This window comes from Canis lupus, chromosome 37 (assembly GCF_003254725.2).
Source record: "Canis lupus dingo isolate Sandy chromosome 37, ASM325472v2, whole genome shotgun sequence".
NCBI lineage: Eukaryota > Metazoa > Chordata > Mammalia > Carnivora > Canidae > Canis > Canis lupus.
In genome coordinates this window covers 13230974-13249486 of record NC_064279.1, presented here as the reverse complement: position 1 = coordinate 13249486, position 18513 = coordinate 13230974, and the positions used below count along the sequence as shown (strand labels likewise).

The window sequence follows — 18513 nt, the reverse complement described above, 5'->3', positions numbered from 1 at the left end:
TGCTGCTCACTTCAGTGTGCTCCCCTTAGCCTCAGGGTCGCTGCTCCGAGCCATCCCTGGGTGGAAGGCGCCCCCTAGCGCCGCCTCCGGGATGGCCTCTGGAGGGGTGCAAGGCTCCCCGGGCGCCCCAACACCTGTTACTCCTAGAGCTCTGTAGGTGAGCCTCTGCCCGTGTCAGCACCCACCCTTGCACGCCCAGGGAAACAGTACGTTCAGAGCATTGTATCAACTACTTGGTAAAAGCCAACGAGGATGAGACCATGTGCACCTGCCTCACCTGCACACCCGTCCCCCCCAAACCCCTAAACCCCCACCCACCCATCACCCCATGACCCTATGCTCCCTTCTTGAGCGCTATTTGCTGAGAGAACGCACCCATGTTGTTGGAGAAGGCTGTCTAACCGAATTCCTGTGGAACAGAGTGAAGGATTTAGATTGTTCTGGGGCCCTGCAAGCCTCTGACTGGAATATATTAGTTTTTCCTCAGACCAAAGCAATTTGGAAAAAAAAAAAATCAGAGTTTCAACCAGAGGACTCATAAAGAGGCTTCCAACTGGCTGGGTTTAAACAACAACTGAAAAAAGGGTCTAGTTGAAGCAGAGGCTCTCCCCAGGTTTTCTTCTCCTTTCAGGTGACTCAAGGAGGCAGGCCAGAAAGAGTTCACCCTCTGTCGCCTGCCCTTTGATTATGACTAATGACATTGAGAGCTAGCTGGGCCTTGAACACTCCCTAGCACAGATCTCCCTCCGTCTGTTTCCTGAAAGGACAGGGGGAGGAGGTCATGGGGCCACGTGGCCTGGATTGCCTTAGCCAAACTCCCCTTCCCTTTCCCATTCCCCACCAGATCAGGAGCCAGAGCAAGTGGCCCTGTCACATTTGATTCTGTCAACGTCTACACCATGATGTCCTGCTGGAATCACACATGCGTGTGCACACCCACACACCTACACAGAGCCCAGGTGAGAATGGGAGTTCTCCACTTCTGGGCACGCACAGCATTTCATGTCAGGTCCTGGGTCCTTGAGTGTGCTGGGGCGTGTTTGCACATGCACCCAGTGCACGGGGAGGAGCACACGCGCTGGGATGCACACACCGGCTAGCAGATGCGGGCACTGTATTTAAGCATTACGTATGGGCTTAGCCCCTGACAGGCTCACACCGAATTTATGGAGAGCCTCATTCAGTGCAACAGCAATAGGCTCCATTTTAATAAATCCCCTTGGTAGTATAATCATCACTCAGACAGGAACAACTGCTATATGGAGCTCTGCACCCTTTCACTGACCTTTGTACCTTCCCACTGAAACCGAATCCTTCCCATCTTTTTTTTTCCCATAGCACAAAAATTTCATTTTTGAAATGAATCAATATGTGCATGGGGAGTGCAATGGGGGTGGGGCAGACAGGACAGCAGTGTGAGCGCCCAGTCCAGGCAGGAAGGTAGTCTGCCTACTTAGAGGCATGATTTCCCTTCATAAATACCATGAAATAGAATTTCATGTTACAAATTATTGTGTGTGTGTGATTTTTTTTTTTCAGGCAAATGCTTTGTTTCTGAGAGAGCGCACAGGCACCACATGCTGCGGTTGCTATGGTAATTACTAGCCTCTGTTGAATAGGGACGCAAGGGGTTACAGGCAAGTGAACCAACCGGCGAAAGTGCATATTCCGATGACTAAACCCACTTATTTGTGAAAGGTTGTAAGAGGCACTCGAACCAGGAAATGAGGGAGGTGGAGGTAGGGGCACATTTTTACAAACACCCAACGAAACTATGACTATAGTAGTTTTCATCATATTTCTGGAGTTACAAATGTCAAAAGCCCTTGAGCCATTTGCACATAGGTTTCCATAGGCAAAAACCACAATCAATCCTAAAAGCAGTAGAGCCCCACTAGGTAGTAGTAGTTATCCGAGCAATAATAATAATGAGGATGATCATTTCCTGAGTGCATGCGATATTTCCAGGGCCTTGCCTCTTTTATCCCATTTAATCTACACAAAAACCCTGAAAGATATTTGTTTGTTCACATTTTCATTTATATTTATTAAGCGACTTCTGTGAAGGACTGGCTTGCACCCGGAAGACATCAAGATGGGTAAATGTGGTCTTCTCCTCCTGGAACTCACGGCTAGTGGGTGAGACAAGAAGCAAATAGGCTCCTGACAGTGCTAAGGGAGCTCACAGGAGAAAAACTTTCTTATTGGACTTTGGGGCAGTGCTGGACTTGGGGATGAGGAAGCCAAGGGGACATGCAAACAGGGCCTATGAATAGTGAGAGTCCAGTACAGACCAGGAGAGGAGGGATATTCACACTGAGAGAGAAATCAGAACCAAGGCTCAATGGAAACTGATTGGTTCCCCAAAGGGGAGATAGTTCACTGTGGCCAAAACATGGAGCGAGCTGGGGTTGGGAAGAAAGGCAAGAGACAATAGTCAAGGCTAGATTAAGAAGGGTCTTACGATCCATGAAAAGGGGTTTGGATCTTATCCCAGGACAATGTCAATTAATAAAGGATATTTAGTAGTGACACGACACTGTGGCTGATCTATGGCCATGGAGGGGCTACCGGTAGGACTGAGTGTGGTGGCTGAGGGAGAGGAGGCAACGTAATATCCAAGAAGTGACATTATCCTTGTTTTACTTAAGACAGAACTGAGGATAAGAACAGCTACTGAGTGGTAGGATTTGAACCCATGCCCATCTAATTCTAGAGCTTACATTCTTTCCAATAAGCCATCACCTCTGTGACTGAAGAAGAGGTTCCTTACCAAAATCAGCCAGAGAAGCATTGTTGACAAATGAGGGAAGGAGAAGTACCAGCTTTAGCTAACTGAAAAGCACAATGTCCAAAGGCAGACTGGGACATTTTACAGATGGACAATAAGCATTAGAAACAGAGATGCAGGGGAGCCTGGGTGGCTCAGCGGTTGAGCCTCTGCCTTTGGCTGGGGGTGTGATCCCAGGGTCCCAGGATCGAGTCCCACGTCAGGCTCCCTGCATGGAGCCTGCTTCTCCCTCTGCCTGTGTCTCTGCCTTTCTCTGTGTGTCTCTCATGAATAAATAAATAAAATCTTTAAAAAGAGTGAGAGAGAGAGAGAGAGAGAAAAAGAAAGAAAGAAAGAAAGAAAGGAGATGCAGAGGGTGCTCAGGTGGCTCAGTCAGTTAAGCACCTGCTTTGGGCTCAGGTCATGATCTCAGGGTCCTGAGAGAGCCAGATCTCAGGCTCTGCACTCAGCGGGGAGTCTGCTTCTCCCTCTCCCTCTCCCCCTGCCCCTCCCTCCAGCTCATGCTCAAGCTCTCTCTCTATATATATATCTTAAATAAATAAATAAAATCTTTTAAAAAAGAGAAACAGAGATGCAAACTGTAACATAATTTATACATTTTTAAAAAGGTTTTATTTATTTATTCATGAGAGACACAGAGAGAGGCAGAGACAGAGGCACAGGGGGAAGCAGGCTCCCTGCGGGGAAGCCTGATGTGGGACTCGATCCCAGGACCCCAGGATCATGACCTGAGCCAAAGGCTGACACTCAACCACTGAGCCACTCAGGCATCCCTCAAATAAATAAATAAAATCTTTTAAAAAAGAGAAGCAGAGATGCAAACTGTAACATAATTTATTAATTTAATAGCTGTTTCTTTCTCTTAGCTAAGCTTCCTATGGAAATGTTTTCATTCAATCACAATAAAATGATATATCATCTGCGTTTCTTTAAAATTTTTTTTTCTTAAAAAGCATTAACATGGAAAACATCATCGCATCTTCCACAAAGCCAAAGTTAAAGGTACTTTCTTCATTATTTCAAAATGTCCCTTCTGCAAGAAGCAGCATAATTGACAAATAAATCAACAAGTGCTCTGCATTATTCCAAGAATAATTTAAGATACATGATTAAATCTCTCTGAATTTAATGACAGCTATCAGTTTAACTTACTAGTAAAAGGGTATTTTTTAAAAAGTGAGAGAGAGAGAAAAAAAACAGTGACAAATTCAAACAGAGAATTATATAATCCAACAAGTTTTCCTCCGTCTTAGGCTGTGGAGTTTTGTACTCATTCTATTTTGTTCTAGGATCACCATTTGATATATCTTGCTCTAAATTATTTCTAAGCTCTCATTTAAAAAAAAATACTCCCTACATCTTTAAATGGAAGCCACTTCCATTTGTTTTGAGGAAGAAGCAAACATAAATACAGCAACAAAGTATTTGCTCTGGGTGCATCTTTAACAGGAATGCCTTTCAAAACTGAGGGCTGACATGTGCAACATGCACAGAACAAGCTTAGTTGTGCACGTCTTCTCTGTTTGGACATAACTGTATGGTGATCACACACCATCAGTAGGGGTGGCTTTGAAACCAGGACATACTGGCTTGAAACCCTAAATATAAGAAACTCTACCATCAAGCGACCAGAACGTGCCAGTCTTGGGCAGGATAAAAGCAAGCAGCGGTCTGGTTTAGGTATCAAAGCAATGGACTTGAACAGGGTTTGAAATTTGTGGAAGAAAAGCAGTAGATTTGCTTAGCTCCCCGCTTTTCACTCTTCTTATAACACCCACCACACTCCTCCTCTTAACCCTGACCCATTATCCATTCCCTTGTTTTCTTAGCTTTTGGGGAGGAAGCATATGGGACAGAAACAATGGCACAAGGTTCTCAGAGAAGAGCTGAGAAAGAAGGATAAGAGCCAGAGGGATTCAAATCAGCGTCATCAAAAGAGGAGCCCATCCTTAGGTGGTATAGCTTCCAAGCCACTTTGAGAGGCAAGTCGATGCTGGTTTTGTGCTCAGTGAGTTGACATTTGTGTCAGCACTTTATACTTTAATCTGAGAAATTCATAGCCCTTATGAGGCTCCTTTTAATCATCATACAACCCAACTGTGAGACCAGGAGGTGGTAAATGACGCTATTCTCCTTTGATAGAATCACAGACTGGGGCTTGGATCCATTGAGAGCTGCCCAAGGACACATAGCAGGGAGTGAGTCATTTGACAAAGCAACCCAAAGCAACAGCTCTCCAATTTAGCATTTATCTACCAAGCTATATTGCTTCCATTTAGTTTAGGAGGCTATGTTTTCAGTAGCTTGTGATTGTTCTTTTGTATCCTGTGGGGACTGGATAAAACTTAGAACCCTAATTACATTCAGATAGCATTGGCAATGTTTTCCAGTAAAGTGGATCCCCTCTGCCCTGCTCCTGCCTCCCCAGATGAAAAATGGCTGATCTCAGCCTCTCCTGTGAGTCCTTCCTCTTTCCCGGTGGTTGGTTGAGGGGTGGGCATCTGACCCGATTCTAGCCACTGAGATCAGGTGGGGGTAAGGGGGTTATGGGAAAGAGCTCTTGGAGTCTCACACCCCTTTCTTCTTGCCTTCGAACATTATCACGTAATTTGAGGCTTAGAATTGAGGTTCTAGGAGAATTAGAAGGAAGCCAAATGTATCGTTTCTGATGCAGTTAGGATAGTGTCATGGTTATGCATACTGACTTTAATGAATTGTGCATTTGCAAGTTTATCTTTCAGTGGCTACACTGGAGATGTGATATTTGTCGTGCATACTTAACTTTCTTTGAAAGGGAGCAAATCCCGGTTGCTGAGACTCAGAACCTTAGCTGGGTTTTCCACACTGATGACGTTTTTCTTTTAAGTCCAGATGGAACTAAGGATCATGGCATAGCCAGGCGCTGACCTCAGGCCATCATTTTGGCTGTGGTGCACCAGCTCCAGCACCAGCTCCAGCTTCTTCATAAGCCCCAGCTAATTATGTCAGCTTGTCTTTCACTGGGGCCAAGGAAGCTTCTTACTCCATACCCACATCTGTGCCTCCCAATTAGCAGAGCGATGCATTACTACTGCACCACCAGCCCAACCTGCTTTGCTGTGATGCTTTCAAATTCTGTTTTGACCTCCCTGAGTCCCCCTTTGTTGAACAATTACTGCCTATATGGGCTATAATTACTATCACAGTCTCTATCATTGAGCGTGAGAGATGAAGAATAAACACGGTACAGAAAGACAAGTAGCCCAAATACCCTCACTTCATCTTTAAAAAGATGTCTGATGAAACATTAGGGCAAGAGAAAGTACTTATATTATGACTAAGTAGAATGAGTCTTTATATTGTGAGATAGAGAATTGTTGAGAAAACATTCCTTAAAAAGGCAAATCCAACTTTGAACGATCGACCATTGTCGGTGGTTGGCAGGCAAATGCTTGGTAACTATTTATTGTATGAGCCTTGTATATGAATTGCAGTATTGCCCTATAAGTGTACCTCCCTTCACACATTGTTGAGTGAAATGCCCGTAAAAGAAATCCCACTTTAAACGTCCATTGACTGATTCCATATCTAAAAGTACCCTTTTTTAAAACTAGAAATTGTATGTACGAAAATATTAAATTTTTTGGTAGTTTAAGTTTGGGACTTTACATATGATATTTTCTCATCCTGGGGGAAGGCAAAAGACATCTATATTGCCAAAATATTGCTCATTTATGACCCCAACTTAGACTGGGGACATTGGGCATTGCGTTCTCTCTCCCTGATGGCAGCCTGAGTGCACCATCTTGGTTTGTACACAATCATTTATAGTAAAAAGTGAATAGAAATGGAATAGGAATTCACATAGAAGAGACATTTCTGAGTGCATGAAATGCACTGCTAGAAAGAAATTATCCAGGAAGGACGGGGCTCAGAGTCTGGGAATTGAAAATTTGGTGAGATGAGCATAGGGTTCACATCTTGAGCACCAATTCCTACTGCCACAGCCACTGCTGTGTGTGCACAAGTCCCAAGCGAGGACCAAGGTATCAATATCTCAGAATTCTGAACTTCTATCCCCTCCGATGCACCTCCCACAGCACAGGGCTTCTAGAAGCTGCATGTGGCTCCCAGCACACTATGAAGACTTTGTAAATGTCAAAGGAGAACAAACAGATTTTCCCAGGGTGAAATGTTTTCCCTATTTTCTAAATGAGTGCAAATGTGTTTGTGTGGGAAACTTTAACAAGTTTATAAGAACTTCGCAGCTGGACAAAAGGTGCGCAAAATTGGTTTCCAGACACACACACAAAAAAAAACTCTTTAGAAAGTGGTTAACCTTTAAAGCAACTCCTAAGAAAGACAAAGATTTTTGTATATTCAATGAGACCCTTGGAATAACAATTGCTTGTGTTTTCACTGCCCAGGAGTGTGAAGTAGCAAACAAACCAATTTACATTTCCCTTAGCAGTAGCTTGTTTGTTGTTATTTTCTTTAACAGTATCAGGGTTGGTGGCTGCAAATGGAATTTAAATATGTAGAGTAAAGAGGCAGTCAAACCAAAGCAAATGAGATTTTGAATAACTTCTGTAATATTTATAATCTTATACACTATGAATTCCCATCATTTCTCGCTCATCCAAACAAACCCAAATAGGTTTTTGGCCTCTGAGCCTTCTTCCCACTAAGTACAACCAGTATGTGGGTACACACACACACACACACACATACACACACGTGCATATGCACACGCACATGGCTACAGTATGAAAACATTCTGACCGAAGACATTTCAATAGTTACAAGAGAATATACTTCGAAACTGTAAGAACCCCTCATGGCAGAGGTATGGAGTGGCTTTCCAACCAAATATTTTGAGCCTAAGCTTGCATCCACAAGAGTCATTCTGGAGTCAAACACATGGGTCTGGTCAGAAGTAAATGTGAGAAGGGAAAGGGATTAGTGAGTAATCACGCTGAGAGGAAAACAGAGAAGAACAGCTCTGGGGAGCAAGAGGGAATCTGCATGGGCAGGAACACAAATTCCCAAGTAATCCACTGCCCCCAAAGTGAAGCTGGAAACTGTCAGGGGCCTCCAGAGCACATGCAATTAACTGCTGGAATGAACTCAGCACACCTGCCTCCTTCTTGATGCGCACGCTCTTCTGGGGACAGAGCATCTCATGGCCTAAGCCTCTCCTGGCCTCAGAGAGTCAGGATGTAGATGCTGATTCTAGAGCTTCACCTTTGTCTCACGCTGTACAGTTGGCAGAAATCCCCTACATTACTTCATGGGACCCTGCCTATCATCTGAGGAAGGACACAAACTGGGTATTATAATATCTCTATTGTGTAGGTTAAAACAAAAAGGTAGAGAAAGGTTGGGTGATGCTGTTCCAAATCAGAATGGCTGGTGAGTGGCAGGACCAGAAGCCAGCCCCAAGGCTCCTGACCCATGGCCTGGTCTTTGTCTTTTTTCCTGCAGCGCCGACATGGCACTACCCGTAGATCTCCAGCTTTATGAAAGGCTTTATGAAGCACACATAGTCTGCAGTATTCCTTCTATGCCACACAAACGTAGAGCTATTCAAAATTCCATAATAATTCCCTACCTATCTTTGCTTTGATGAGTTAGAGGTAAGTAGGCAAAAGAATGAAGCAGGTTATATTTGCTGGTGCCAAATTCCTCCCCTTTCTTTGTTCATCTTTCCTGTTGACTTCCACCACCCTCATGAGGAATATGGTAACGCTTTTTCTCCCAAACGAATCATTAAAAGTCTTGAAGGAAAAGTTGTTTTTACAGTTAACACAGCAAGTGTTGTAAGCCAAGTACTGCTGCTGGATCCTGGGGATACAGAAATGAAAGGCAGGAGCTACATCAAAGAAGGTCCCTTGGTGATGGGAGAGACCAAGGTCAACAAAACTGGTGATGATTGCAAAGGTGGAGATGGGAGATGTCTGTGCAGAGCACTTAGGGCAAGACAAACTAGACTCTGCTCTCCTCTTTCCCTACCTTCAGGCTCCCTCTCTGGAGGAGATTACAAGGTTGTTCTAGGGGCAGGTTCTGGAGACCCCAGGAAATATGAGAGTCTGAAGCTCTGGAGTGATGGCATGGCTTCTCTGTGCTAGCCCATGGTCACACAGCTCCTTAATTCACATTCAGCCCCAAGTGCTATCATTGACTCTGGGAATTGGCGGCTCAAATAATCGTAAAGTGTGGAAAATATAACTGAGATGGGACGGAAGCGAGAAGATCTGGTGGAGAAAAATGTCAGGAAACCTCAGCAATCTGTCATGCACTGGTGCAGTGAGGTGGCAGTGAGGGAGGATGTAGGGCACTGGTCAGATAGGATCCCGGGTATTGCAGAGCGGATTCAAGAGCTTTTTATTCATTCCACAGTGGGAGCAAGAGAGAAGAGGATAAGCCTACAGGCAAAAGCATCTATGCTTTCCTGGCACTGGGCTCAGATGGAGAGATTTTAGGAAAGGACAATTGCAGAAGGGAATACACCAAGATAAGACTAGTAGCAACTGATCCAGGACTGAAAGGACATGAAGACCCAGGGCTGAAAGGACAGTGGAAGGAATTAGGGCAACCAGACCCCACTGAAGACAGAGCCTTGGAGGAGGGGCCACCTTCTCACAAGAGATCCAGCTTCTGACAGAGCTAAGGGGATGAGGAAAATGGGGTTGAATAAGGAGGAGACCCTCCCGCCTCTTCCTCCTCTCTGGTCCACTGGTGCCTGTCATTGATCAAATCTAACCGGAAGTCAGCTTGCAAGGGAGCCCTGAAGCCAGAGCCCATAGGGACCAGCCTCAGAGTCAAAAGAGGGGCAAATCTGGGGACGAAAGAGCAAACCCAGCACCTTTGGTTACTGATCTTAATGAGCCAAGTGGAAGAAGAAAAACTGTGAAAACTTGATTTGACATTATAGAAACAACATTAATTTTAGTCACATGTGAACCACTTGCTATTATGCCCTAATCAACACACAGTGGAATAACAATTATAAATATTGTTAAATATCAAAACATTACCTTGTTCTATTGAGTTCATTAAGTTATTCCAACGTACGACCAACATCTAGGACTATTATATAGCTATGAATATTAAACGTATAGCACATAGCATGCGGTGCTTTATATACAGTAAAGCTCTTGGCTCACAAGTTACATAAATGAGGAGGAACATTTGTGAGGAATGTTTAGTCCTGATAGATAAATTGTATAATCCGGAAGTTCACCAGGATTCCTCTTCCCCTGTCGGGGAGCAGTATGCTCTGGTTAATATGCAGGAGTGGCAGTGGTTTGCCTTTACCCTCTCTTTTGTGTTGTGTAAGTCCTCCTTGGAATTGACCTTCAGCTCATGGAGCTGCTAAAGGCATCTCCAAGCCCACCACGGCCCCTTGGAGCTAAGAGCTATCGGTCCCTGGAGGAGTGGACACGCTCTCTCGCATAGAGGTCACAAAGAGATGGGGTTAGAACTGCCCCTTCAACCCAAGCCCCTTCCTCCCCACCAGCCTTCATGTAACTATTGAACAGACAGTGCATGCTTAGTAACCTGCTGAAGAGCTAGGTGAATTTTAGAAGGGAATTACAACATAGGAATGCTGACATTGCAGTTAGCTTGCACTCTCTCCGGAATCTCAGAGAAGCTACCTTTTAAAAGCTCTCCACCACTAGGTCCTACCCCCTACACAATGCCCCAAGGCTATACTCACAATTGCTGTCATGATTTGTGTCCTGGGATTATTATCCCTGTGATTTCACTGCTCTTATATTCCAGTCCTGTGGCCTGGGGGAAAAGGCTCCGGTTCTAGGGGTCAGTCTCCGTGTACACTCTCAATTCCCTTTCAATATTCCCGTGAGCTCTAGGCCTACTGGCCACTTATTTAGTCTACCTATTAAATAGAGAAAGCTCAGCTCCCAAGGACAAACCTTGATTTTTCCTGTGAGAGTGAAATCTAAATCCATATGGAGGGGAAAAGAAAAACAACATTTACCCAATTAATTAGCAAGGCTGTCTTGACCTTTGAATCAATGGTTCCCAATTATCATGATGTGCAACTTTTATTTGTGTCTCATGTTCTGCATGGGAAGCTTGGGCCATCTCAAGAAAGCTATACCAGTTTTTCATGGCCACTCTATTTCAAGGAGAGCTTCTGTCTTTAACTTAAATTCAGCATTTTCCCCTCTCCTGAGCGGGGTACAGCCAACTTCTAGGTGGAGCAGATGAATTGACAGCCTGAGATGCAGGCTTGCAGTTAGGACTGGCTACATAATTTACAGGACCAGTGCTAAATGAGAGTGCAAGTCCTCTTTTATAAAAATTATTTTAACCTTCCAGATGGCAATTGCAGAGCATTAGTCCTGGAGCAAATCTTTCTGAGCAGAGGGCCCTGGGAGGAGGCACAGGTCGCACACCCATAGGACCATCCCTGCTTGGAGTCTCCAGGTGGTTTGCATCCCATGCATGCAAACAAACCAAAACATAACCCTAACAGGAGACACTCTGCACACGACTGGACTGAGCTGATGAGGGCCCTAACCCAATGGCCCTAGTGATATGGAACAATGCTAACCTGGTCCCTGGGCCAGAAGGCATTGACTCAAGAGACCTGGGAAGATTTCCAGGAGTGCTCAGGGGATCAGCCTCTGAGAACCTTCCCCGGCTGCTAGGACCTCAGCCTTCTCAAACCCTTGCTTGCCACAGCCCAGGTTTGCACTCTGACCTTGGATATGGGAACCACCTTTGACGCTCTGTCTCCCTCTTGTGCTGTCCAGCACAGAGCCCTGCTGCTTCACGGAAAGGCAGCCTTGCCACCTGGGAAGTGGCTTTGGAAGTTTCCCTGGTCAATTCTAAGGCCAGGGGCTGGGAGGAAAGCATGCCACATCTCCTAATCCTTTAACCTGTTGCTTCCAGGGTGTGTGCTGAGCACATAAAAGGTGGCCGGTAGTCCTGGTGAGAAGGTATTAGATGGCTCTACCTGTCAGATTACGCTGCCTGTGGATGAAGAGGAGCAGCACTGGGGTCCTTGGTCTGGCTGTGCTTGAGCAGTAAAGAGAACAAGAGGGGGACAATGGTCTATGGTCTCAAAGCAGACTCACATCCTAATTACCGGGATTAAACCCAGGCAAAGGGCAATCGGGTGGTGGTTTCTGTAGCTTTTGCTTCGGTAACTGTAGAATGAATGCTCAGGTTCTGGTCTATAACCCTCCATATGCACCCAAATCAGCAGGCTCCTTTTTTACCTCTGGAAATGAAAAGTGCATTTTCAACTTGCAGCGAGAGCGAAGTAAATTCTTTTTAATAACAGCTCTTTTTTATTTTTCAAGAGTCAAATAGTGTTATTAGAAAGTGATTTTCAAAGCCTGATTTTGGCTAAACTCTTCTTTCCATTATAAATAAAACTCTATTATAAGCTTGATCTTCAGTCTGCAAGAAGTGGTAATTCTGCTACTAAGTTTTCCTTTGACCTGAAATTTCATTTTTCTACTTTGCAGCATCCTCCCTCATAAATTGCTGGCTCCTTATTAGAATAAGAAGTCTTCTTGAGGAAGCTGAGATGAGCCCCACCTCTGGAGACTCCAGTGGAAATTGATTTAATTGTCACAAGCCTCTCACTCTAAGTACCTGAAAACTTTGGAGAATAAAGGGAGGAGACCCTTTTAAGTAATCATGTGCAGCTTTGTGCTACTAAGAAGTGAAAAAAAAAAAATCGAAAACCTGTCAGTCCTGATGGTTTTCTTTTTAAAGGTCAGAAAACATCCCGTGGAATTCTTTTTTTCACTGGAGCTTTTTATCTAGCTTAAGAATTGTTCTAGATTAATGGCCAGAAGGTAAATGTGCTGTTACCAAAACAGAGCTATCAGGATCTGTCGCATAGGCTCTCAGCTACGCAGACTAGTCTGTAGACATTTGTGACACATCCAGTTGAGCTTCTTGTTGGAACTTGTGGGAAGTAAGAGCTTCTGATACAGACTCTTACTCTGATGATCTGGAAAATTATTTCTCAGTTGACCATCCCATCAGCCTTCCTTCTAACTTAAACAATATCCACCAACCTTCCTGAAAGAACATTTGTCAATCCGCTTCCACTTCTCTTCTTCAAATCGATCAGGACAACGGACAAAATGTGTGAGGTGGACCTAATTTAATGCTTGAAAATTATAAAGGACCGAAACCTCTAGTCACAGGCTCACTATTGACTCCACTCCAGGACAGAGGGACCATTCAGAAATGTGGAGCGTGAACGATTTCAGGATTAAACATCAAAACATTTGCGATGATGCTTCTCAATTGCCAATTACAGCTGCTTGTACAACTCAGTTACCAAAAGCATTGTGGTGTGCCTTGATGAATAAACACTTATGACTAATTGGAAAATGTATTTCTAGAGTACCGTGTTGCAGTCCTACATTGCTCTTCTATTACTGTGTCCTGGCATCCTGCCCATCAAGTGGAGCACACTTTCCTTTGAATAAGGCTTAGATGTGATAGGCTGTCTCTTTCTTTCCTCCACCCGCATCAACAACACAGCTGATTATTCAACCATTTTCTCTACCCTTTGCTGCCTTCTGTGCTTTTATTTTTTTTGGTTCTTACCATTCAAACAATCTGGCTGTTAGAAACTCCAAAATTACTAATTCTCTGAAAATATGCCTTCAAACCTCACTTTGCATCCAGTTCATAAAAAATGTTTCTCTTAAGCACAGTTAGGAGTATTAGGGGGAAAATGGCAATGTAATTCCAAGCAGTTTTCTCATTTGTTTATAGTAAAGTGAGAATTTAAGCAAATTCAAGTTAATGCAAAATACATGCATGTGTGTCCACACATGCACACACGACACGTAAAGCTATATATCAAAGTTAATAATGACTGATTCTAGATATTGTGGTTAAAGTGATTTTTTCTGCACTTCCTAATTTTTTGTCTTGATCATATATCAAAATATCATCAGAAAAATGCATGTAAAATGACATTAAATCCTGTTTCCTTTACATGGAGTCATTTTCTAGATACAGAGATTATTGTGAAAACTAGAAGAGTTAGTACTACTTTTTATTTTTCAAGGGAGTGAGAGAAGAGAAGAGAGGTCCGTGAGAAAATAAATTCTTATCTATATTTCTGGAAGCGTCTGCCAAATGGTTTTCAGCCTCATTTTCAGGGGCACAGACTGAGGTGGAGAGTGAATGGTTGCCACTCACTCTCTCTTGGTGCCTCCTCCTATCTGCTGGTAAACTTGCACTCTCTCTCTCTCTCTCTAACAAAAGAAGCAACAATGGCTGCAGGAAATGGAATTTTTCCTGGGATGGCTTTGTCTGAATCCTAAGATGTGACACTGTTGTGTCTTCTGGGTATTCACCATTTAATCATATATATCATATATAGATAGATAGATATCATAACCACTTGAAAATATAAAAGGAGATGAAGAGTGTAGGGCAAATTCTGAATACTTAGACTTCCCTTCTATAGAGGAGGTTAGAGAGAATGTAGAATAGGGAGGTAAGAGAGAGAAGACACAAGAAAAACCAGTACAGAATAGAAATTTATTGAAGTTTTAATAAAGTTTACCAAAGCACATTTTTGTCATATTCATACTATAGATTTGGGCATCCAAATGATAAGTTTGGGGGCACCTGGGCGGCTCATTTGGTAAATGACTGACTCTTGATTTCAGCTGGGGTTGTAGGATCACATCTTATATGGCCTCCTTGCTCAGCGGAGAGTCTGCTGAGAGTCTCTCTCCCTCTGCCCCTTCCCCTGCTTTTGTGCACTCTCTCTTTCTCTCTAAAATAAATAAATCTTAAAAAGAAAGATGAATTTGGGACACCTGGGTGGCTCAATGGTTGAGCATCTGCCTTTGGCTTGGGTTGTGATCCCGGGGTTCTGGGATGGAGTCCCATACAGGGCTTCCCGCAGGGAGCTTGCTCCTCCCTCTGCTATGTCTTTGTCTTTCTTTCTCTCTGTCTCTCATGAATAAATAAATAAAATCTTTTTTAAAAAAAGATGAATTTTGCAAAACTCTGAAAATCTATGCTACTCTCAAACAAGACTTGCAAATCAGAACCCTTTATTTACTTAGGAATTTTGAGGCTTTAACAAGAGGGGAGAGAGAGTTGTATGGGTCAAAGGGATGTCAAAGTTTAACTTTATCAAAAAAGAATATGGAACTCTGCTGGACAGAAACTTCTTCTAAAGGGAATTAAAATTTCTCTCTCGTCTTAATAATTTATATCTTATAAGCTATCACAAAAGTTTTTGCCAAGTTTCACTATGGTGCTGTATTCCTAAAGACAAGAAGTGCATTAGATGCTGGAAAAATAACCAAAGTGAAATCTTCTCCCTCAAAGGAGTGATGCTAAGTCTCAACCAATGGGCCCTTTGGTCATGTCAGGCAGTTTTCCCCCATCCAAGTACTAACCAGGCCTGACCCTGCTTAGCTAGATCAGATAAGATCCGCTGTGTTCTGGGTAGTATGGCCGTAGACAGGTAGTTTTCTCATTATCTCTATCTAATCATTTCCTGGGGTTTCCAAAATGATGGGAAGTCCTGCCAGAAGTGACATGTATAGTCGGGAAATGGGTTGAGACTCAATCTACATAACCCAGCAGTGCAATCGGGTCTAACATTTATTGAGCACTAAATATATTTAAAGGATTTTAATGGGCACTATAGGGGATAGTAAAATGAGCAAAATATGGTTTCTTCAAAAGATGTTCAGAGTACGAAATAGTATAGATTATAATATGCTTTAATGACAGTGAACACATCAGAAAATAATCCTAAGCAAGAGTAACTATAAAAAAAAACCATTCATATAAAGAAGAGTCATCATAATAAAAGGTGAATATCTTTGAAATCTCACCAGGAACACGGGAAGGAGATAAACTTAATGCATATTTATGCAGATGCTCCTTCTTGTGAGAGGGGTTTTCCTACTCCATTTTCGTGGACTCCTGGCAACAGTTCTGAGATATGGAACATGTTGCCTTTATACCCAGTTGGAAGATGAGGAACCTGAGGCTCAAGAGTGTAATAGAGATTATAGAAGAAACTAAGGTTCAAATTTCTGTGATTCTCCCTTTCTCCCCCGCCTCCTCTTAACCTCAGAAGAAAGGGGCTCTTCTTTCCTCAGGCAGTCCAAGGTCTTCTGTGCCACAGAAGCTGGGGAATGGGGCATGAGAAGGCCAAATCACTCTACAAACTAAAGAGCTGAGTCAGAGACGAAAGAAAAGAGGAGAATAGAGAGTTTATGCGGGCTGAGGCAGAAGGGTTCTGAGGAATTTGCTGTGGGAAAAGAAGCCTCATGATGGATACATTAAAAGAGAAAGAGACGAAAAGATGGATGGCAAACATGTTGTGATGACTAGTATGAATGTCTTTTCCCTTCAAACTATTTAAGAGAATGCCAGCAAAGACTTAATTGTGTTTTAATGACTTTTAATGCTGGAACGATGTTTCTGGAATGATTATGGCATTGCACTGAACTGGGGCCAAGAGGTGGTGGGATTTACAAAGACTCCCGTCATTTACTAGACACATGATGGTTTTTGAACCTTTTATGGTAAGAGAGAACTCTATGGAGGCTGCCCATGGGAAGATACTTAAATCGTGAGTGGGAGAGAGAGTGTCCATAAGTCTTTCTCTGCCATCTAGAACCTTCTCCTTGCCATGGCACAACAGACTAAAGCAAATGGGAGGAACACTCACATGGCACATACTTTCCCACAAAAGATGGGGTTAAAACTGAGGCAAGGCAATTTCAGGAGTCAGATAAAAATATTTCAGTCATACAGAACAACGAAGATATCCTTATCATGACAGGATGTGAGAAGCGATGCCACTCTTCCACTGTAATGGACCTCACATCTTTCAAGGATTCATTTAGCAATATTAGGTTGGAAATCCATTTAGCTTTGAGTCAGTGGGACCACACAGATACAATTACAAGTATCAGTTTTCATTATTGTATTTGCAGATTTAAGTGGCATATTTACATCCTGTCTGCATGGGAACTTGATAAACAGCTCTAGCAAATTGGATTGGAATGCCAAGGAGCACAGGATCTTTCTGTGGATTTCTACAGGAGGCACTGGCATCAGGGTCTGGTGGCTCTCATTGGCTCTGTGTTCTTGCTGCCTTCCTTTAGCCGTTCGACTTGACAGCAAGAGTGCTGACAGCCCAGCAAAATTCCCTAAACTCTGATTTTCTATCAGACCAAAAGATGACAAATGAGGTTTTCACTCCTGTTGATGAGCACATCACGAAAATGACATAATGGTGTAATTTTTCGCCTGAAGACAAGGAAAAAAATGTATGGGAAATCACTGTGTTTCATGTTTTTGTTCCTTTTCCACCTTCATCTGACCACAGTTGTCACTCAGAACTCTAAAGAGGAGCAGAAATGGATGCTGTTGTTGAGTGGCTGCCTTGTTGTGTGTCAATGACGAGGTCAGACTTGTCAATGCCCAGGACATGTTTCTCTTATTGAGAGGGGTTATCCCAGGAACATTTTACAGGCTGTTAACTGACATCCCTGAAATTGGATGTGACACCCCAAATGACATCTCTCAGGGAGAAAGCTTGACAGACACCCATCTAGAGAAATAACAACTTCTATGTATGCACTACCTAAAACAATACTTGGGCAGTGCACACGAGTTCTCTCTCAGTCTCTGCTATATTGATCTTGACCTACTTTCCCGACGGCGTGCCAGATTGACCTATTAAGTTACTTAGGTTGAAGTTATCGGCAAAGTGAGCACCAAGGGGAACAATTTTGTGAAGGTGGTTTTTTTTTTTTTTTTTTTGGTTTTTAATCTTGTAAAATATCATCCAGTGTCACCCGCTGACTGAACCAGGGCTCAGCTGGGCCCACATTCGGATTCAGTGTGAAGGAATCACTAAACCGTAAGGCCCTGGCTTTCACCCCCAAGGTCAGGGCAGGATTCCCAGAGAACTGATGCCACTGAAGCCCAGTGCCAATCTGATGGAAGATCGGTCTGTGACATGTCTGCAAGGTTCCCAGCTTCAGTTTAAAAAGTTTGCTGTCAGGTGTTTGGGTAGAATTTTATCTTAAACAACATTTTAAAGTCAGTAAGTGAGGCCAAAAGTGCTTGTAATCAAAACTACCATTCAAACATGGGCAGATTTGTTCCTCTCCATTAGTACAGGCCACATTTCCTTGATTTAGAAAAAAAAAAATTCAGTTTTACACTATGAGGGACATACAGAAACTAAGAATATTCCATATTATGCTCAGGTCATGCCCCCATGAGTAGAAAGGGCTTTTATCTATTGCACAATTGAAATAGTTTTCACTCTATTTCTCTATACTTTGCAGAAACATTTGAGCTCACAATCTTAAATACAAAAAGTGACGTGACGTCATGGGTACCTAGTGGAAAGCCTTGAAAGGCTTAGAAGACTGATTTAGAGAAAAATCAGATGTTTGAGATTAAAAGAGAAATTTCCTACAAATCAAAAGTACAATGAGATATCATCTCACACCAGTCAGAATGACTAAAATGAACAACACAGGAAACAATAGATATTGGTGAGGATGCAGAGCAAGGGGAAGCTTCTTACACTGTTGTGAATGCAAATTGGTGCAGCCACTCTGGAAAACACTATGCAGGTTACTCAGAAAGCTATAAACAAAACTACACTATGACCCAGCAATCACACTCCTAGGTATTTACCCAAAGGATACAAAAATACTGATTCAAAGGGAACC

At 43.2% G+C, this 18513-nt stretch overlaps 1 long non-coding RNA gene across 1 annotated transcript in view; it reads right to left on the bottom strand.

Moving 5' to 3' along the window:
* LOC125754490 (uncharacterized) overlaps positions 1-10655 on the bottom strand; it is a 64477-nt gene extending 53822 nt beyond the window's left edge. The window contains exon 1 of the long non-coding RNA XR_007408855.1: positions 10491-10655. This is a non-coding gene — a long non-coding RNA (uncharacterized LOC125754490). The remainder of the gene's footprint in view (positions 1-10490) is intronic.
* Between the last annotated feature and the right edge of the window lie 7858 nt (positions 10656-18513).